The sequence below is a fragment of the Tetrao urogallus genome, assembly GCF_951394365.1.
Source record: "Tetrao urogallus genome assembly, chromosome: Z".
NCBI classification, from domain to species: domain Eukaryota; kingdom Metazoa; phylum Chordata; class Aves; order Galliformes; family Phasianidae; genus Tetrao; species Tetrao urogallus.
Genome location: NC_136816.1, coordinates 36,066,035 through 36,089,242, shown reverse-complemented (window position 1 = coordinate 36,089,242; position 23,208 = coordinate 36,066,035).

Sequence of the window (23,208 nt, the reverse complement as noted above, 5' to 3'; positions counted from 1 at the left end):
GGTGACTCTGCCTATACCAGGGAGGTTGGAACAAGATGATTTGAAAGGTCCCTCCAAAAAACAAAACAAAACAAAACAAAACATTCTATGATTCTGTGATTCACGTAGAAAATAATACTTCAGAGTGTGATGTTAAAAAGGCAGGCAGTCTCTATCTTATAACAGTATAAATTTGTTCTTATGTATTTTTGAAGCAAGGGTCCAAAGCTTTCATTGCTATAAACTGAGAGTTTCACTAGCTTCCATGCAACTGCATTGGTTAATGTCAGATGAGAAGTTAGCTCTAGCATGCCCTTGAGACTACAAAAACAGCCTTTCTATTCAGAATGATTCAGAAACTGCCAAAATATTTTAACTCTGTACTAGTTTAGATAAAATCTGGTTTGGAATCAGGTCCATACTATTCAAAGTGCAATTTTTTTTTCTTGAGAATTTAGTGGTAACTGGCTGCAACGCTTTCATAAATATGTAACCTAGTCATTAAAATCACAAGCATAATAGGTTATTGGAATTTCTGAAGAGATACTATGATTTAGCAGTAATTATCATCAGGTTTACCTTCTATATTTTGCTGTTGAAGTTCATAGCACCAAACAGACCAAGCTCAAACACTACGATATAAGATAAATGTGATAAAACAATGTGGTGCATTTTTGCCAAATTTACACTCAGTGCTTTTACTCTGAAGCTGTTTATCTACACGGTAGATAAACATACCCTATTTTCTTCTTAGAAAATGAATTTAGAAGTTGCTTTCTACACTATCAGTTTGAAAATTTCTACTTAAATAAAAAAAAAAAATACAGGAGGATTTCTTCCACTTACATGTAAATCTTCTTTTCTTTTTAATGCTGATTTCATGACAAAATGGAGCCATCAGCTGTTTTCCTTTTTATGATTATTTGCATAAATGACTCAATAGCAAAGACTGAAAAGATATGCAAAATCCTTTTTCTCTTGCTATTCCAGCTCCAAGAGCTTCATCAGTAACATTAAATTACTGCCAAAATAATACTCAGTCTCTTCAAAATGTGGATAGATATTCTTTGCCCAGACTAATTCAAAGGTTTTTCAACACCAGATACACAAAAAATATTTCCATTTTTGATTACTTAAGTTTACAACATTTTTGATTATATGCCTCACAAGCTGTTCATAAATCTGTTTTTTTGTGGAGTACTCTACATTGATTAATGGAGCAGACTGAGTTCCTTTATACATAGTTAAGTATTTCTACCATAAAAATATTATCAAATCATTCTGAAGCATTTGGTTTCATGTAAGAAATCTGGCCCAAATCACAGAATAAAACTTCTCTACATTCAAATATTTTGGGGCCAAACTGAGCAAGGAAAGCATAAAGTTCTGAAACTTTTCTTCAGCAAAATGAAGAGAAGTGGAAGTGTATTTCCAAAGCCAGCAGAACAGTTCAAGTGCTGAACCTGGATCTGATTATTTTGCTGAGTCCAGGCTTGAATGTGGATTGAACAGATTTGCCTCAGGAGAATAACATGAAATGAAAAGCTCTAACTACTCTTTTTCTATTCCAACTTGTGTCTTAAAGCTTATTAGCTTTGAAACTGACAAACATACCTCCTATGTCTGCATACTTCTTTATTGCTATGTTGCTGCTTGCTGTGCTCTCTGCATTCAAGGAGCCCCCCTTTTCTCTTCAGACGCAGTAACATCGCTAACACATTTAATGCCCTTAAAAATATTCCACTCAGAAATTCATGGATGGCTTACAGAAAATTTAAGTGAAAAAAGAGTAAAATGCAGCTTTAATTAACTTAAAAACATAACTTAAAACATAGTAACTGACAGGTTTAAAAGTACAGGCTACCTGATCTGCAAAGGGATTTTTCTCTGAAAGTAGCAATACAGTCGTCACAGGAAAAGTTGTGCTGCAAAAGGAGGACCAATGCACATGAGGGTTTTGGAAGCCCTTTCTAGGGCACTGCTTGATGCTAGACAGAGTAAATTATCCATATTTTCAGATTCTAAAGTTAAAAAAAAAAAAACAACCCTACTTGTCTAAATCTTCTTACTACGGTGTAGCTTAAAAATATCATCAGATCAGCTGATCGTATTTTCCCTTAAAGGGTTATACCACAGTTTTGCATTCTGCATTTCTTGAAAAAGCCATAAGTCATATGGAAGAAGCTCCTTGGGTGCCTCTAAAGTGCCATGTGCTGTCTTCTGAAAACACACAAATGCACTGAATTCTGCTGCACAGGAATCTCTAGAGGGATGTCCATATGACTGAAAAGTAACCTAACTGAAGCACTGCTGGCTACACATTTAAAATGCAGAGAGTAGAAATTGGTTTTTAAGTGGAATATTTTTGAAATTTAATAAGGAGGAATAGTTAGTATAGTGTTTCTCATGGTAAGAAACACTTTTTTTCTCACACAAGTGGAATCTTTTGAGGGTGGGAAAAAAAAGGACTGTTAAAATAACAGCTTTTTAAATTTTTGACACATCTAACAAAAAGAAAAGTTTAAGGTTCCCATTTATGCTACTGCCCACTACTTAAATAGAGTCATAAGGTCACTGTAACACACTTCTTTTGTGCACATCCGTGTAGTGGTGAAAAATCAGAAAGCTGCCAATACTCTATGTATAAAGCTTTCCCTCTTTTCTCGCTACATCCATTCAGTCCCTCCCAGCCTTAAACTCACAGCCTGGATTTTAATCACTGCTGCTTTAAAGCATGAAAAGACTGCTCTCTTTTCTTGACACTGTTGATAAACTTTTGTCCACTGTCCCATAAGTTCTTACCTCAAACATAATATTGCTATATTCTAAGGCAGAGTACTTAGAATACCAAGGCATTGGCAGATGATGAGAAACACCTGGTTTAATACCTTTTTGCAAATCATGAGAACATTTTTTATATCTTGCTCTGACTTCTACAGTATGTGCAATTTTACATACATTCTTTGGTTTTCGAATATCATAAGAATCACGCAGCTCTATTTCTTTTCTTCTTTATACAAAACACACTCAAGAAGAAAGCTGAATGCGGATGTAAAATTTTGTAAATACTTCAAATTTATTTTCCCTTCATTTTCAGATTTCCATTACCTCAATAACTTAAAATACAGTTGCAATTATTCAGACTAAATTTAATAATCCAACATGAATTGGAATGAAATAGCAGAAGCCACACTTGCAAAATACTGCTGTATGGTGAACAAAACTACTTTCTGCTCTTCATTGAAGTAATAATAATAATAATAATAATAATAATGACCTATTTGTTTTCAACATAGAATCTGTTTCCAATTTGTAGTTTTGCAGTTTTTATTTTGGATATGGCTAATAGGACATTATAATCTGATAGACAAAATTAAAATTTTGTCTTAAGAACAATTTCAAGTAGCTAAAGTGGATGTTCCTACATCTTGTTCCCATTAACTACTACAATATTCTTTAGCTGAAAATTATATAGATCTCAAGCATGAGGTTAACCATTTCCTCAGCTGAAGATCTAAATGAAATGGTAGGGTTTGAAAGGGGTCTTATAGGCAAATAAATAAAGGTTTATCATCAAACTTCAGTTGAAGAAGACACATTTAGAGAACTTGTGAGAATCAGCCTGAGATAAATGTGCCTTCTTCCAGAAGAAGATATGACTGAAACCTTTTAATTTGTAACACAGCTCTGGCACAACCTCTTAAATGTTTCCCCTGTGACTTGTCTCACTGCTAATGCTCTTCCCGTAGCTACTCTTAAATCGCAACTTGTTGTTTTTCAGAAACCAAGCTAAGGAGGTACAACTATTTCAGCATAAAGTTGGGGACACGTTGCTAAGAGATGAATATGAGTCAGTCAGTATGTTTTCTGGATACTATCAGGCTGTAAAGTGAAAACATCTAAGCTGATGTTTTTCCCTCATGGAAATCCACATACTTTTGATTGTTCAAAGTCCCTAAAAGATGATAACAACAAGAAACAGTATAATTCAACTTGATGCAAGAAAAATAGCTTATTTTCCTTAATAATGAAGTATAACTTCACACCATCTGTTGAGATACAACAGTGTTTTACAACAGGTTTTTTAAAACTCTTAAAAAGATGTCTTTTTGTTAGTGCCTGTCCTTTTATGCAAGTTAAAGCTTCACTGCAGTGTATTGCTTGGTGTGAAAATGCAAATGGACTAATTTATTCGTTGTATCTCCTTAATGATTTAAATGTAGTTTCAATTTAGGCTTCAGTTGGTGTCATTTGTATGTCAAATGCTACCAATACGATGAAACATGCACAGAATTTACAAAAACACAGAAAAGTATACAGATACAGACATTTTACAGAATTAACTGCAATATCTAAATAATTTCTTTATAAATAGGTATGAGCTTATTTTTGTAATCATGTTTAAATATGTTTAGATACATGCAGACCTCAATTCTTTTTTTTTTTTCCTAGCTATGAAATTTCAAAAGAGAGTAATTACCATAATTAAAAGGAATCAACCAACACTTCCATTAAAATTTTGCCCCTAAAACCAAGATTTGCATGAAAATTTAGTCAAGATCTTTCATTCAGTATAGTCAAGATTTTACAGTGCTGCTTAGGAAAGTCCTAATTTGCCTTTTACATTCTTGTTTTAAATTAAAATTACAGTGCTGTTCTCCACAAGCAGGTTTTGAAGTTGCAACACCATATGTGGCAGTCGCACTTTCTCATGGATAAAGTCAAAGTGTCACAATGTATTCTCAGCATTCACACTTGTTTTTCAGTCACTTTAGAAGGTTGCATCTGCACTGTAAATGAATTCTGCACAACATGCTAGGAAGGCAAAGGAACTACTTGTAAAATTAGTCAACATGTGGAGAAATCTTTCTGACATTAGTATGTGTGGGAACAAAGGTTTTTTATATGTGGCAAGAACTTTGTCATTTAATGAGATCACACCCCTGGGAGAGGAACTAGTACTACTAATCTACTATTTATTCCACTAGTTGTTGGCTTCAGCGATAAGAAGAAAGGCACAATTAGATCATCTAAGACAAAAGAAGCAAACACTAATGCGAAACTGTAGCTTAGATGAAATGAGATGGAAGTAGAACTCTTGATTCTACCTAATCTTTAAATTACAAACCTAAAAGCTCAATCTTGTCTATGTCTAGTGATTTCAAGGCAACAGAACCAGGCTTCTCACTTTCCCAAGATCTCAAATTTGCACACTAGTAGCATATTTGCTCCTGTATCATTCAGTAAGTGGGAGCTGGACATTCAAGCTGGAATTCGCTAAATGCTACAAGTAGTTACATATTTCCCTGTTCCAACAGATCACTAATGGAGTGAATACTGAATGTTTACAAAGGGAACAACTACCCTAAGACTGCATAAGAAGGCATTTATGTTTTTGAAAGAAAATCTCAGCCAAGCAGATTTATAATGAGTGCAAACATACTCTGAATAGGCCATCTCAGATGGTTCCTGCAACACTGGCATCACTATTACTGTAAGTAAGACTACAGAACAGAATCCAAGGAGATAAGCTGCATATTGTTTTTCTTACTAATAGCTGGATAAAATTTTGGACACTGTGTGATCACTGAGCAAGCTGGAGATGGAAGCTTATATTCAAAAATCTCTGCCGGTAGTTGAGACCAAAGTTTTTGGAAAGAGATCAAGGAATCAGAACACACAGTACATTCACGCTCTTTCTCATTCATTTGCAGAGCTGTTGCCTTTTAATGACAGTGAACATTTATTCATAAGGGCTCCTTCATCAAACTCAGTGTAACACTGTCCAGGTGTCAGAGAGAAAGTTACACAATGCTGAAGCAATCAGAACTTGTTTGGACTGCTCCCTCCCCTCCATCCTCCAAAGTGCAGCACAGCTGTAACCACAAAACCACACTGTAGTTAGAACAACTGCTATGATAATCTTTTGAGAGGTGGATCAAACGTGGTGATATTTTGCTATTTGATCCAAGGTCTCCCTCAATGACAATGGTTTGATTTTCCTTGATTTGCTTGGTGTGGCTGTTAGACTCACACTGGCAAAGTCAATTTGACTCTGCAAGATATCCAAGTTCCTAAATCTCTGCTCTCCCTTGTCTTAGTAACACTACCATCATTCAGTATCCAATCACATCACATAGTCACTGCTAAAGAAAAAGAAAAAAAAGATAGAAAGACCTTGATAATAATTTATAACTCATTGCCTAAATTGCCTAAAACTCATTGTTCTCCTTGAGTAATAAGATAACAAATTACTTTTAGAAAGTACTGCTCCCAAAGCAATTCTATGTAATAGAATGTTGAATTGTTTTAAATATACTTAGCACATCATTTAGATTAGGCTAGATATTGTACATTAATTAATTATTCAGACAGACTTATTAGTAGATATCTACAAGTATCACCTCTCTCAAAGCATTTATTACCTTTAATGCATATCTTGTATTCATATTAACTAGAAGCAGTTTTAGATTTTCTGTTCAGAGGAATTTCCTACACTACAGGAGGCAGAAACCGACAAAAATACTGTATTTTTTATAGGTCATTTTGTTTGATGCGATCTAACATACAAAGCCATGAAAGGCATGTTTTCTGACTGTTGGTTTCCTCACCTGTGAAATAAAGATCATAATACTTCCTTGTATAAACAGGCAACAAAATGATACATAGAACTTATATATTATTTTTACAGTGACGTGCAGAAGAGGTGGCATTACCATACCAACAATAGAAGCTGTCATCAGCACAGTGTCTGATCCCACAAAACTATGTTAATGTATAGATCCAACTGTACATAGAGATCAAGGATAAGAGAAAGCAATAGTGTTATCCTTATTTTACACTTAGATTTGAAGTTTCAAGACAGACCTTCAGCGTTAAGCCTACTTCATGTTTGCCAAAAGCAACCAACCAAACACATAGAAAACAACAACAACAAAAATATAAAACAGCAGCTGTATTTTATCCTAAAATGCAGGATGGTTGGAGGGTCTATTTCTCAGATCCCCTGTGATTGTGCCAGTGGATCTGGAAGCAGGCAGTTATCTCCTTTGAGCCGTGGGAGACAAAACTATACTTTTTACCATCCAGAAAGCCATGGACTGTCCCAGTGGTGGTCCTTCAACCTGTTAGTTGAAGCTATTCCACTCTATGCAAAAGGCCTCCAGAAGTGCCTAGTCTGAACTAGACCCAAGAAATCAACTGAGTAGAAAAACGGGTTTGGCTTACATGCTGGATAAAGGAAAACTTCAGTTTCAGCTGTTGAGGTTTTTGTAACTGTTTGGTTTTTGGCCATTGTGACCTGGAAATCTTCTTGAATAATTTGTGAGACAGTGGCATTACTAATCAGTGGTATTTGATATAAGAGTGTGTGAAAATAGTCTGTGTCTTGCTACTATTCTCTGAAAGCAGACGTGTATGATCGATCTAAAAGTAGCTATACATTCATAAATAAATTTTTGTAAAGAAATCAGAAGTATTGGAAAATTCCTTCTCCTTCTGTTTTCTGTTTTCAGGTTGTTTTTGTTGTTGTTGTTGTTTTTTTTTCTTTTTTTTTCTTTTTCTTTCTAAATAGTAATAATTCTACAGAGTTAAAGCATAATTTAATTTCAGGTGTGTATGTATTGGCTTTCTCTGGTGAAGCAGAGAATAAAGACAAGAAAGGTAATCTCCTTATCTACCAACCAGAGTCCTGAAAATGGAACAACTGAACCAACAATCCACATTCAGAAGATTCCATTTCAAATAAATTAAAAGCATCCCGACAATCTTTTTCATGGTCTTTTCTAGTCAGAGGAGACAGCTATGTATTTGATGGCTATTTGATGCATGAGGTACAGGAAACAGAAATTTGCATTAAAACATTGAAGCCTTTGCTGTCATTCTGTCAGCTGCTCTCTATGTTTGATATCCTCATGAGTCTACATCTGTATGCCTTATGCAATGTCATATCATTTATTTAAAAAATACACTACTCTCCAGTATTGTCTGTTATCTCAGTTGTAATGATAGTTTGGTTTCTTATGTCATATTTCTTGTCAACTTTCTTTCCATCTCCAGAGAGATGTAGGTGGTAAGACTTCTCTTGCTTTCTCTTAGCTTTTTATCTCTCTGTTGAAGTAGATTAATACACATTACAAAAGATTAAAGTACACAAAATGAGCTGGCACATACTGAAGATCTGTGTTCTGAGGGAAATCTGAACACTCAGAAAAAAAACAAGTGATTCCAACAGAGAAATATAATATATGACACCAAGCTGAGTGGTGCAGCTGACATGCTAGGGGGAAGGGAGGAAGTACCTGGACAGGCTTGAGAGGTGTGCCCACACCAACTTCATGAAGTTCAGCAAGGCCAAGTGCAAGGTCCTACACCCGGGTCAGGGCAATTGCAAGTACAGACACAGGCAGAGAACGGCTTGAGAATAGCCCTGAGGAGAAGGATTTGGGGGTGTCTATTAATGAACCGGCAATGCGTGCTTACAGTAAGAAGGCCAATCATAACCTGGGTTTCATCAACAGAAGTGGGACAAGCAGGTCAAGGGAGATGATTCTGCCCCTCTACTCTGCTCTTGTGAGACCCCTACTGGAGTCTTGCATTCATTTCTGGAGCCCCCAAAACAAGGACATGGATTTATTGGAGCAGGTCCAGAGAAGGGCCACAAAGGTGATCAGAGGGCTGGAGCATCCACCTTATGATGACAGGCTGAGAGAGTTGTAGCTATTCAGCCTGAAAAAGAAAAGGCTCTGGGGGGACCTTAAGCAGCAGTGTTCTAGTGCCTGAAGGGGGCCTGCAGGAAAGCTGGGGAGGGTGTTTTTATAAGGGTATGTACAACAGGCTGCGGGGAAATGGTTTAAAACTGTAAGAGGGTAGATTTAAACTACATATGAGGAAGAAATTCTTTATTGTGGGGGGTGGTGAGACTGGAATATGTTGTCCAGAGAGGTTGTGGATACCCCTTCCTGAAAGCATTCAAGACCAGGCTGGATGGGGAACTTAAAGAAACCTGGTCTATAGGGAGGTGTCCCTGCCTATATGAGGGGGTTTGGAACTAGATGATCTTAAATGTTCCTTCCAAATCAAACCATTCTGTGATTCTGTGATATATAAAAAAAGTAATACTAGTAATTATGAAATTATTTCATTTTTCTATTTCCAAATGCAGTGAGGGAAGCAGCAGTGGTGAATGAGGGAAAGACATTGACATAATCTACCTAGACTTTAGCAAAGCCTTCAACTATGTCTCCCACAGTGTTCTCCTGAAGAAGCTGTCAGCATCTGGCTTGGACACATACACTCTTTTCTAGGTAAAGAACTACCTGGATAGCCAGGTACAGAAAATGATGATGAATGCTGTTAAATTCAGATGGTAACTGGTCATGAGTGGTGTTCCCCAGAAGTTGATAGTGTGGCCTGTCCTGTCCAATATCTTTATTGATGACCTGGATGAGAGCATTGAGTGCACCCTCAGTAAGTTTGCGGATAACAACAAAGCTGGGAGAAAGTGTCGATCTGTCTGGGTGAAGTGAGGCCTTACAGAGGGATCTAGACAGGCTGGATAGCTGGGCTGAGGCCAATGGGATGAAGTTTAACAAGACCAAGGGCTCATTCCATGCTACAAGCTTGGGCCAAAAGTGGCTGGAAGACTGTGCAGAGAAAACAGGCCTGGGAGTATTGGCTGACACTCTGATGAGCATGGGCAGTGTGCCCATGTGGTCAAGAAGGCCAATGGCATCCTGGACTATATCAGAAATAGTGTTGTCAGCAATAGCAGAGAAGTGATCATCCTTCTGTACTCAGTCCTGGCGAGACTGCACCTTGAGTACTGTGTTCACTTTTGGGCCCCTAACTATAAGATAGACATTGAGGCTCTGGAGTGTGTTCAGAAAAGGACAACAAAGCTGATGAGGTATCTGGAGCGTTGGTCTTATGAGGAGTGGCTGAGGGAGCTGTGATCGTTCAGTGTGGAGAAGAGGAGGTTCGGGTGTGACTTTATGCCTCCCTACAACTACCTGAAGGAAAGCTGTGGTGAGGCGGGGGTTGACCTCTTCTCCCAGGTAACTAGCAATAGGACTAGAGAGAATGGTCACAAGTTAAACCAGGGGAGATTTAGGTCAAACATTAGGTAATACTTCTCCAAGAGAGTGTTCAGGCACTGAAATGGGCTGCCCAGGGAGGTGGTAGAGTCACCGTCTCTGGAGGTGTTCAAGAAATGTTTAGATATTGTACTGGAGGACATGGTTTAGTGGGGAGTATTGGTGGTAAGTGGATGTTTAGACTGGATGATCTTAGAGGTCTTTTCCAATCTTGATGATGTGATGATTCTGTGATTCTATTCCTCAAGATCACATGCTCAAGCAGGGCACAATTGCTACACCCCAGACTGCCAGCAATCTTAACCTTTTAATGAGCTTCTCTGCACTGGTTAGTACCTGGTCCACTAAAGCAAGACTTCCAGGTTGCTGCTTCTGAAATATCTGGGTTGAGTCATAGTTCCCTGCACAGTCATTAGCATCTGCCTTGGTTCTGGGTTCTGTACACTGTTTTCTTACTAAGTCCTTTCTAACAAGCTGCAAGCTGAATAATATGCCTTTCAGCTTAGATTTCCCTTGCATTCTCATTGCGTCTTTACAGAATTAAGTTATTTATTGGATTTCCAGGATGGATTTTGCAAGTCAACTTTTCAGATTGATTGTACAGCATTGTGAATAAATTATCTTTTAGGAAGTGACAAATGCAACAGATACACACAGTGAAATTTGAAGGTAGATTTAAGGTAAATATAAGAGAATTTTCCTCACGATTACATCAATCCACAAGCAGAATATCTTCAGTGCTAAAATAGCAACTCAAACCACTTTCCAAATTGATGTGTGTTGCTCCTTCCAGATCTCTTTCCAGGCTTTTTTTGACCATTTTTGAGTACTCTCTCATCATCTTAGCTTGTTGTGTGGGTAAATGATTTTACGAAAAAATACTCAATTTTTTTTTTTTTTTTTAATCTCTAATCATTATTTTGTCCCATTTTCTTCTTTTGTTTGTCTCTTTTCCTACTTGTACAAGTTCCCTTTGTTGCAGTGCTCTCTTAGGAGTTCTGCTGTCTGACAGAGCTCCTATATCCTCACAAAGCATGTACAGATGTTCATCACAGTGGAGAATTAAATGCCAAGCTGAAGGCTTCTGAAATGTGGACAGGTATTATCATGGTTACATAGCAATAAGAAACAAGACCAAGCAACATGATGCAATCATCTGTGTGAATTCTTGGAAATTTTAGTATTTCATGTCTTGCATAGTGTGTCTTGAGAAGCTTTGAGAGACTTCATGCATGCTAGGAAGAAGTTGAAGACATCAGTTAAAGCATTCAGTGATCTTTTTCTGACTTGAAGATGCTTTGTTAAGACTGTTTTCAGGGGACTGACTTAGGGCAAAAATTTTCTAGATGTGTAAATCAGGTTGACTTAATCCCAACTGTGTAATCCAAGTTCAAAAATAGCATGCAGAAAACTGTCATTCTGTAGTAGCCTAACTTTGAAAGAGTCTAAAAGCAGCATCACTTTGTCAAGTCCTCCTTCTACAATTGTTGGGTCTCATACTGCAGTATTGGCCTCAGTAGCAGAGTCCCTCTTCTCTGATTCCTTCACTACTTCTAATTGTGTGTACTTTCATGTTAGCCTGCTGAAGGAAAAGAAGGAATTACTAGGCTACATACCCATGTTTTGATTAATTAATAAATGATTATGGCACTGTTACAGAGCTCCTACCTGTCTTTGCAAGGCCCAAATCAACATCTACATATCCCGAAAGATTAGGCTATGGTCCAAGCTGAAACTGCAGGTATTTTGTATCTCCAGCTATTCTCTCCTGAAGAAATAGAGTACAGAAGAGGTGAGTAATTGCAAAATATTAAAATAATTTGCTGTTTTTCTCATAAGTTTTTGATGCTATAGAACAACAAAAATGCAATAGAACAATAAAGATGATGTGAGAAGATGGAAAAATTTTTGGCTCCAAGCTTCTTCCCCAGCACCCATCCAAGACACAACCCAATCAACAAGCTTTTGGAGTTAATGGATAATTACCATGAGCACAGTGATAAGAAGACGGACACGCTATTCCTCCTGAGGAACAAAATGTGGGTACCCCAACAGCTACTGTTGCTGTGTTGAGGAAGACATGATGCCCCTGCTAACTGGGGTAGGCAGGAGAGCCCCTGGCAACGGAAAGGACTCTATGGAGAGGATAAAAACCTGAAGAGTTCTAAAGAAGAACGGGTACCCCCCTGCTGTAAACCTCAGCTGCATACAGGTCAACGAGACCTTGCTGCTTCCCTATGGATCAGCGAGATGTCCCTCAATCCCTGGTGGTGATTATCCCCATAATGTAAACCAATTTCTCTATTGCCAGCTTCCCCATCTTCCACACACCCCTTAGATGCTTAGAACTTGTAATAAATCAGTTGGAGAACATTGGCTTTGTTTTCTGCCTTCATCTTCCTCTGGGTATCTGTATATGTATATTATATATCGAACCATCTCCTCCAATAACTGGAGGAAGGCAGATGCTTAAAATAAATATCTCAGGTGCAATAAGTAAACAGGGTAAGTAATGATCTAGTGGAGCAAATTTCTATCATGAAGAATAATAAAAAATTTTACAGGAATAGAATAACTATGAAACAAATGAAAAAAAAAAAACCTAAAAAAAAAAAAAAAAAAACCCTAAAAAAAAAAAAAGGAAAAAGACAAAAAAATGCAAAAGAATAATGTTTCAACATAGAAATTAGAACTCCAGAAGTGTGTTTATAGCATAATAGCTTTCTAGAAAAATCTAACTTATGCTGGGGAGATCAACATTATTACAATGCAAAATATGGTACGTAAATGGGATTGCTTGTGACACAAGTCCTTTCTAAGAAAGCTGTATAGATATATGTACAGGAGAAGTCCCTTCTACCTAACCAAGGCTTCCTTTTTATATTTTATGCAGTCTTTAAGTGGTATAGAAATGCTATCACTCTCTAATATTGCATTTTTAGTACACTTGACACTACTGCTGTTACATTCTACAGTCTTCTAAAGAAAAGAGAAACACGGAACATGAAGAGACACAAATAATTTGCCTTAAAAATTATGATCCTTTCGCAATTGTAAAAGTGACATGCAAAAGGAAATAAAGGATTTGTAATATATCTATGGAAAGAAAACAGATTTAATGGAATCGTAAATGAGAGATTTTTAAGATGTCCAGAGAAAGTGTTTGGAAAATATGTTCTTTCACATAGAAATAAGGGAGATTTTTTGTTAGACATTCTAAGCTACAAAGGAGTAAAAATAGAAGTCTGAAAATAACATTTTGGTTATGCTATCTTATGAGTCTGTACATAAGAGAGAACATAATATTATTTTACTCTTTCTGTGAAATAAAAGATTTTCACAGTAATAATGTCGAAACTACATGGTTACTCTATTGGATGCAATGAATTGGTAGCAAATTGCATTATTATGCTATCACTTTTTCTATGAAGTACGTTTTCACAAATGCTATTTAGAAACTGGACTACAAGGAAAACTAACTCAGTACAAATGGGGCTCACTCCAGCTCCTGTTGAACTCACTGTAAAGAGTCTCATCAGCTTCAATGAGTCTCATAGAAAATAAATGAACAATGTTTTTATTTACATCTAGGTCTTAACACAGTTCAGAGACACAACATGAAACCTGCAAATGTCAGTGAAGGAGTTCAATTGCAAGGGCTACAATCTAGACTAGAAGACAAACAAGCAAGCAAACAGAAAGAGAGAGCTCCATATAGGGATAAGCAGATCCACGCAAATCAGAAGGGAAAAAACCCACATATTAGAATCTAAGCTCTTGGCACAAAGCCATGCTGCTCTTTCACCTGTATGTGCTGCCCAGTAGTGTTTTATCCTTGCATGCCTTTTCACTTATGGAGATACGAATGAGCTGGTATTGCTTTAGGGATAATAATTCTAGCTTAATATTATGAATAAATACACATGATTATATATACTCTTGATGATGACACAAAACTCAGTTACACCAGGCACTGGAGTGAAGGATTGAAAGTGGATTTTACTTGTCCCATAGCTGGGGAAATTCCAGCGGATTGCAGCATTGATAAACTTGTGGTTTTACCAGCATCTAACAGTCCTAGAGAGAAGTTCTCTGATATAACTGAAGTAACAGCATAAGATCCTGCTTGAACATCAGTATGCATCCTGCCTATGGACAAGATTTGTTCTGATCTCATAGTTCTAAGATGACAGTGCTCTCAAGGCCAAAAGGCACCCTTGAAGTCTTGAGCCCTTCAGGACTGTCCGGGCAGCATGTAGGCTACATCTGCAAGTAAAAGGCATCTGTTTGCAGGATGCCAGTTCTGTGATAAAAGGGAAGGTTTGTAGAGGAAGGAGGAATTTATCCTGCATCTTGGAAAACATTATTTCCTCTGTGTTCTGGAAGTAGTGCAACTGATGGAATCAGAAGTAGTAGCATGAATTGTAGAATCATAGAATCAACAAGGTTGGAAAAGCCTTCTAAGGTTATCCAGTCCAACCATCCACCGGTGGGACTAATACATTATGAACAAAATGACTAAACAAGCTCAGCAACTAATTGTGCCAGACATAAACAGTCACAAGGTGCCTTGCTTGTACATGTGACCAAGGAGTTTTACAGAGGTATAAAGGGTTGTGAGCATCTACAATAAACCTCTTCATTCTGCACCAACAATGAGCCCGGGCTTCATTTGCTAGAAATGGCACCCAAACAGGGACCCTGTATCAGGATCAGCTTCGGGAGATAATCAAGCTGACTGATGGCAAGAAATTAGGGCTGCTGAAAGGAAGTTGGACCCAAAAATTACTGAAAGGAAGCAGGACCAGGAACCTCAGCCAGAATCACCTCTGCAGAACAGAGGTGAGCAACAGAGAACAATGGGAACAAGTATAAAAAAGGTACAGAAGACAGTTTGCAAAATAATGTTAACAAATTTGCAGAAGCACCATGATAAAGTGGAAAGCTTCAATTTTAGACGACTTTTATTGCGGGTCTTTCATAATGTAGAAGGAGTAAATAGATCTATGACACAGAAACAGGGGACAAAGTGAAAGTGAGGCTGTGGGATGCCATGAACAAAAGACCTTGTAAATGATTAAACAAGCTCGGCAGCTACTTGCACCAGATGTAAACATGCATGAAACACCTGGCTAGTACACATGGCAAAGGAGTTGTTACAGTGGTATAAAAGGTTGTGAACATTTACAATAAAAGTCTTTATTCTGAACCAGCAACAGAGTCCATGCCTCACATGCCACATCTACCTACCACCAGCATTTATCGCTACACCATGTCCCTCTATCTACATCCCACTAAAACCCTCTCCCTTTACCTACAACCATATCCCTTGATCTACTACTTCAACAGCCTTTCCTTCATCCACCAGACAGGTCACTCAATCACAGAGAGAGACCAAGTTGGTCAAGCAGGACCTGCCTTTCGTGAACCTACACTTGTTAGGGGTGATCCCCTGCTTGTCCCACATATGCTGTGTGATCTTCCTCAAGATTATCTTCTTCATAACTTTATCTAGCACCAAGGTCAGACTGACAGACCTGTAATTCCCCAGATCCTTCTTACAAAAATTCCTGCAGATGAGAATCACACTAGCAAGTCTACAGTCCTCTGGAACCTCTCTGGTTGACTGGAAACACAGATAGATCATGGAAAGTAGCCTATCACCTGTGCCAGCTTTCTCATCATGCTTGAGTGGATCCTATCTGGCCAATGGGCTTGTTGCAGTCTAGGTGGAAAAGTAGGTCTAACTATTTCCACCCAAATCGTGGTTTATTCTGCTCCCCATCCAAGACTTCCAGGTCAGAGGGTAGAGTACCCCAGTGACTTTTAAAAATAGATGTAAACAAGGTGTTGTGATCTTCAGCCTTTTCTTTATCCTCAGTGGTCACGTTCACACCCAAATCCAGTAAGGGGTAGAGATTCTTCTTAGCCCTTTTCTTGCTGTTAATATATTTGTAAAAAAGTTTTTTCTTCACTTTTATCTCAACAGACAAGTTAAGTTCAAGCTGGGCTTTTGCCTTTCTCCCTGAACAACTACCAACTTCTTTCTATTCTCCTCAAGGTGCTCATCCTTTCTTCCACAGGAGTAAGATTCTCTTTTCCTCCTGAAGCATCAGTAAAAGCTCCTTGTTCATTAATGCAGGTCTTCTTCCCTGCCAGTTCATCTTGTGGCACAGGTGGATAGCCCACTTCTACACCTTTAAGACTTCTTTCTTGAGGAGAAACCAGCCTTCCTGGACCTTTTTACCCTTCAGGACTGAATCCCAAAGGAGTAGCAGTTTTGTTACCACCTCTTCTGATTTCACCAAGAATCAAGAACTCTACCATCTTGTGGTCACTCTGTCCAAGACAGCTCCTGGCCTTCACGCCTCTCACCAGTTCTTCCGTGTTAGTGAATACCAGGTCTAGCGGGGCACCTCCCCAGTTAGTTTCTCTTACAAGCTTCATTTGGAAGTTATCCTCCATACTCTCTAGACATTGCCCAAGCTGCTTATTCTGTGATGTCTTGCATTTCCAACATATATCAGGGAAGCTGAAGTCCGCTGTGAGGACAAGGACTGGTGATTGCACAACTTCTGCCAGCTGCTTATGGAACACCTCATCTGTCTCTTCATCCTGTTTAGATGGTCTATAGCAGACCCCCATCAGGATGTCTGCCTTGTTGTCTCTTCTCCTGATCCTTACCCATAGAAATTCAACCTCATCATTCCCAGCCCCAAGACCATCAACAACACTCTCTAACATAGCCATGCCACCACCCCTCCTTTACCCCTCCCTTTCGAAGAGCTTATATTTATCCATTGCTGCACTCCAGTCGTGGAAGAAATCTCACCATATTTCTGGAATGGCAACTAAGTCATAGTGTGCCTGCTGCACAATGGCTCCTCCTATTTTTTGCCCATGCTGTGTGCATTGGTGCAGACGCACTTCAGCTGAGACTCTTGCCTCAACCCCAGTCCTGTCATCTTTCCCCTAGACTCATCTATAGCGGGCCTGATTTTCCGCTTCGATAAAGGTGAAACACATCCACAGCCATTAGTCCAGGTGCCAAGCAAACAGCCCCAGCTTCCTTTTCCCCCTCCTCTTCCCTCCTTTCTCTTCCCCTTCTCTTTACTTATCTCTTCATCAGAGTTTCCTGAAGTGTGTGACTAAGTTAAAAGATTAAGATGAATGCATCCTAGCTTTGGTATTGCAACTAAATATACTAAATGCATAACATTCATGTTATGTCTGTGAACAAAATGAATTAAGTGAAGCAATTCAGGATGAATAGATAAGTTGCTGTCTCTGTTTTCAATAGGGCCTAATTCTGGGAATCGTGACATATTAAGATAAACAACAAAAATTTCTTGTGTTTAGCAATTAATTTTCTGACCCATAATTTGTGATTCAACAGGTTGCATAATAAATGGTGCCCAAGAAACTCTTCTGATAAAGAAACATCTTGAGCCATATGCACTCTCTGCATCCACGGCTCTAGAAAAACAAGTGAAACAAAATTTACTGGGGATAAGGAGTGTTTTAGACCAGCTACTCTATTAGTGTTTTGCTCTCAAGCAATTAGTTGCTATTCATGTCTAAAGAATCTTTGCTGGTGACATCCCTTTTAAAAGGATGACATCAATGAGCCTTTATCACTGCCTATAATTAAGCTTGGACCATACTTTTGCCTTTTTCTTCCTGAAGGCTGCTCACAGCAAGGCACTTACTCAATTAAGCCACCCACTGTCACACCACTGGTATTTGTTTATTGGGAAGGAAAATACTGTCAGACCTACAAAACTGGTGTATTATTAATACCAGCTTTGAAAGTGTTATGGTCAAGCTATGGTAAATATCATTGGAAGTATGGTATTGAAGAGTTTGAGAAATCATCAACCAGGCCTTTAGATGTGAAACACATGACATAACCACAAGTTGTACTTTTATGAAATCATGAGATGTGACCTAATTTAATTCATGTGGTTCCATGTGTTTGAAGTTAACAGACCCTTTCTTAATTGGGGGAAATAAGGCCTTTAATAAAATACCAACTCTACCTTTCCAAGTCATTTATCCTTAGGGAATGATTCATTTCATATTGTGATTGATAATTCATGGATTCCACAAAGGTCCCCTGTATCTTCTATACATTTTATTATTTTATTTGAAGGGCTAATCAACTACAAGTTTAAAATGTTTTCCTATTTGCAGGTATAATAAGGTGGGTAGTCATATTTCCCACATATGGCATATCAGTTTTTAAGTCAGAGGCAAGAAGATGTTGGAGATGGAGTTATAGCTTCACTTTCTAATGCTTGCAAGCCACACTCATCTGCTATTGTTCAAAAGCTTGTTCTTGTAAAAGTATTTTATAAACTCACTTAAATTGATTTGCTTTGTATGCATGCTTTTATTTCTCCTGTCTTGTGTATTTCCATCCCACATAATCGAATGCTTCAAAAATATCACTGGATGATTAAATTATCAACATCAGTTTTTAAAACATTTATGCATACTGATCTTATGCAACTTCAAGGGAGGGCCACAAACTATAACTAATAATAGCTGTGCTTCCTAATTCCTTCACAGTTGTGCTTTTCTCTCCATCAGCCCTTCCTCGATGTCATGTACTTTCTGCTGGTCTAAAGGTAAGCACTTTAAAATGTGCTTTTGTTCAGAATGCTGTTTCCTAGAATCTAGGCAAAGATATTATTACAGTAGACATGAAGATATGATTGTCTAGCAGTTCCATCACAGTTTATATGTGGATGATCCGTCATGTTATGGACTGCACTGGCTCAGATTTAATGAGAAATCAAATCATCACTGTGGGAAGAAGCAAGACATTCAGACGTCTTGCTGCGGCTGATGTAAAAGGACTATCCAGGGACATCTGAATTCCAGCTCTGCCTCATGTCACACTTGGACAACTCATTCCAGACTATGCTTCTCTCACCTGTTCTGTAAGCTTTCTTCACCTTTGATCTAAGTCTTCTGACTCTAAGGAGTATGGAGATGACAGCACATCCTTCACTGGATTAGGATTGTTGACAATGTTTTAACAAATCTTTGCAAAGTTTTCCTGATTATTAGTGGTCAAGCCACTTTCCCCCTATTTCATTTTAATAATCACCATTATGTAAAATAAACCCACTTCCTCCAGGGCAAACAGGATGCTTAAGGGCCAATTTTAAGAAGGAAGAAAAGCAACTAAATGCATAAGAATTTTTTTCTTCAAAAACATTTGCAAGGCAAGAGAAAAGCATATATAATTTTGTCTCACAGGGAATGAATATATCAGCAATTTTTCAGAAAAGAATTGATGTTCTAATATTAAAGATCTTAAAAATATTAAAGTTACAAGGGAAGTCATCTGGGTCACTACCTTGGCACAGAGCTCTCAACAGTTTTATTCTATTTTTTCTCATTATGTGTAAAGAGAAGCTTAGTAGATATACAGGCTCCATATATCAAACTCCAGAATGAAATGCATTCAAATTAGTTTAATAATTTAAAACAAGATTGATCTTCTAGAACACAGGTGTAACTTTTGGTGGTCCAAGTTAACTATTTCCAAGTAGATTATATTAACTGTGAGCATACCTTCTGCCACATTTCCCTTTTATTTATTTATTTATTTGTTTGTTTGTTTGTTTCTACCACTAGAGCTCTTAATTGGCTTTCTGCTTTCTCTTTGGCACTGAAAACTTAGCTACTCACCTCAGTTCCTACCACTGGTCAGTAGGGTTTCAATAAATGCATGCAACCTTCTTACATAGAAAAACCCGAAATTGTTTATCAGCATTTCCTGGTATTTCACTATTTACATTTTGTAAATCTTAATACTCCTTAATAATTAAAACACTTAATACTCCTGTCACAGATGTATATATTTTTATGAATGCATTTGTATATATATGAACACATAGGTTCTTCTTTAGAGTGTCCCTGATCTTTTCAGGTTTCTGAGCCACTGAAGGCAAACATGTTGACATTTGCCAACCAAGAATAGATCCAGAATTTTTGCAACTGTCAAGAGCTCTTCTCCTGCATTGCAGATAAAAGAGTGGAGCATACTTCACTTTCTGCTATTTACTAAAGGCCTAAATCCCTTAACAGAGTGGCTCCCAACTGAAATGCAGAGAATACAGCAAAAGTCTCTTATGACATAATGAACACTGTTCAGAAGTAATCATGGAAAATAACTTCCCTTCAACAGTAAATGAGGACTTTCATTAGTATAATTCATAAAATATCAGAAATATATTTTTAGACAACTCCAGATTATACATTCATTCAACAAGCACAAATTGTCGGATAACAAAATAGAGTACACATTCTACAGATAATTACTCTTATCAAAAGCCTTGCAGTAATATCACTTCAGGACAAACCACCGTCATGCTGCCAAGAGCAGTATGGCCTTGAATGTCTCCAGGTATAAGGACACATCTGCAACTTCTCTCAGAAACAAATTCCAATGCCTCTGGAATTTCTTCAACAGCTAATATATATATATCTAATATAAATCTCCCCTCTTTCAGGTTAAAACCATTCCCTCTTCCCCCATCACCCATGTGAAATGTTGACTTCCTGTTTATGATCTCATATTAAATATTGGAAGGCTGTAATGTGGTCTTGGAGTCTTCCCCAAGCTCAAGAAGACCTGTTCCATCAACCCATCTTCATAGAAGAGGTGCTGCAGACCTCTGATTATTTTCCTCAGAAGTTTTCTCTGTGCTGGGGGCACAAGACATGAATGCGGTACTCCAGATGAAGCCTCATTAGATCAGAGTAGATGGGGACAATTACCTTCTTCTCCCTGCCAACCATGTCTCTATTGATGCATCCCAGGATACTGCTGGCCTTCCAGGCTGCCAGAGCACATTGCAGTTTTTCTCTCAAGAATTTTTTATCACAGTCTGTAGATATCTGGGATTTTTCTGGCACAAGAGCAACACCTTGCACTTAGTCTTTTTGATCCTCATTAAGTTCATATGGGCGCATTTTTCAAACTTGCTTATTTTGGTGTCGTCAGCAAACTTACTGAGGGTGCACTTGATCCCACTGTCTGTGTCACTGAGAAAGATGTTAAAGAACATCAGCCACAAGATTGACCCCCTGGTGGACATGAGTTGTCATCATCCTCCAGCTGGGCATAAAGCTGTTGACCACAACCCTCTGCCTATGACCACCAAATCAATTCCTTGTTTACTGAATAGTCTAGCCTTCAAATCTGTATCTTTCCAATTTAGAAAAAAGAAGATGGTGTGAGTCTATAGCAAGGTCCCTGAGGAATTCCAAATAGATATCCTTCCTTTTTCCACCAGTGCCATCACTCCTTCATAGAAGGTCACCAAATTGGTGAGGAATGATCTGCCCTTGGTAAATCTGTACCGGCTTTCTCTGATCACATCCTCATTTTACATGTGCCTTAATATTGCTTCCAGGAGAATCTGTTCCATTATCTTCCCAGGCATAGAGGCGTGGCTCACTGGGTACAGTTCCCTGGGACCTCCTTTCTCTCATTCTTGGGTATGGGAGTGGTGTTTCCCTTTTTCCAGTCACTGGGCACTTTGCCTGACAGCAAACATTTTTGAAATATGAGTGTCTTTGCAAGCACATCATCCAGCTTCTTCAGGACCCAGGGACACATGTCATCGGACTTCACTGACTTACATGTATTCAGTCTCATGAGGTGGTCTTGGACTTGCTCTTCTCTTACTGTAGGAGGGATTTTGCTCACCCAGACCCACCTAGAAGTTAATGGATGTGAGAGACATGGGAAGCTTGATTGCCAGTGAAGATTACAGCAAATAATTTGTTGAACATTTCATCCTTCTCCATGTCTTTGAAGCCAGTTATCCATTCTCCCTTACTAGAGAGGGCAATGAATCCAGTTATTATTATCTTTTTCATTTATAGGTCCAAGTACTATCTTGTAGGAACAATTTCACTCAGTTTTTTTTCCGATTAATGTATGAGATACCTTGGTCTGTTAGTCATTTCTGTGTTACTTTTCAAAACTCTGAACAGTTTGATTTTGGTTTCATATTTTCCCCAGACTGAAAACAATAAGATTGATCTATAATTTCACTATTACTTTGAAATATCTGACATTATGTTTTCCATTCTTCAGGTGTTTTACTACTTTTATGCAACTTTTCTGAACACAGCTATCATGTTTTTTTTTCCTCAATGCCTTTAAGTATGTCAGAATGAAATCCAACACAGCTGTCTTGAAGACCTCTTTAGCCAGCTCTGTCCTCCTGGGCTCATTTCATTGCTCTTACACTATTCATTATACAGTTTAATATATTTATTACATCTGTCACATATCTAAACATCCATGATCCCTATGCCCAACAAGAAACCATGCTAGTAGCCTGCAGTGGCTATCATAAAAAGAAAAGACAAGTGCTTATAGTGGGTGACTACCTTTTAAAAGGCACCGAAGGTCTCTTCTGCCAACCTGACAGGGAGTCTTGAGAGGCTTGCTGCCTTCCAGGAGCCAAGATTTGTGACACTGTCGAGAGAGTGTTGCAGCTTGTTTAGCTACATGGACACGCAGTCCATGCTCCAGATCATGTTTCTGTCACATGAAATTGAGCACATTTTCTATTATCTAGTACATAAAATAACTAGTTTTGGTCTGTTATGCACAAAGATATTTTTATACCATCTGTACTCTAAAGCTGTAGCAATAAAGATATAGAAGAACAACAAAATAAAAATGTTGACTCTGATCAAGAAAGACACTACTAGTAGAACTTTTTATCTTGTGAGTACATTGTTCCAGATAAAAGAAGCCATTCCTCCAGAAGAAGACATTGGAAGACACCTCTTTTGATTTCCAAATTAGAAAATAATAAGTACAAAATCAACTCAGTGTATTACACACTAAGTTTAGCAATGATGTTGTAAAAAGAAAATAAAAAGAGATACCTATTAATGGTTAGCTCAAAATATCTCATTTTCAAATCACAGAAGCATGAGGTCACTTACAAAAATATATGCCCAATTACATGCTTAATCAGCATGCACAATTACTGTGACTTCATACAATGCTCAGGTTTTGAAACACAACCGACCATTTTTGCACACACAACGTGAATTGCATTTACAATCATGGTAAATGTACATTCAGATTGTG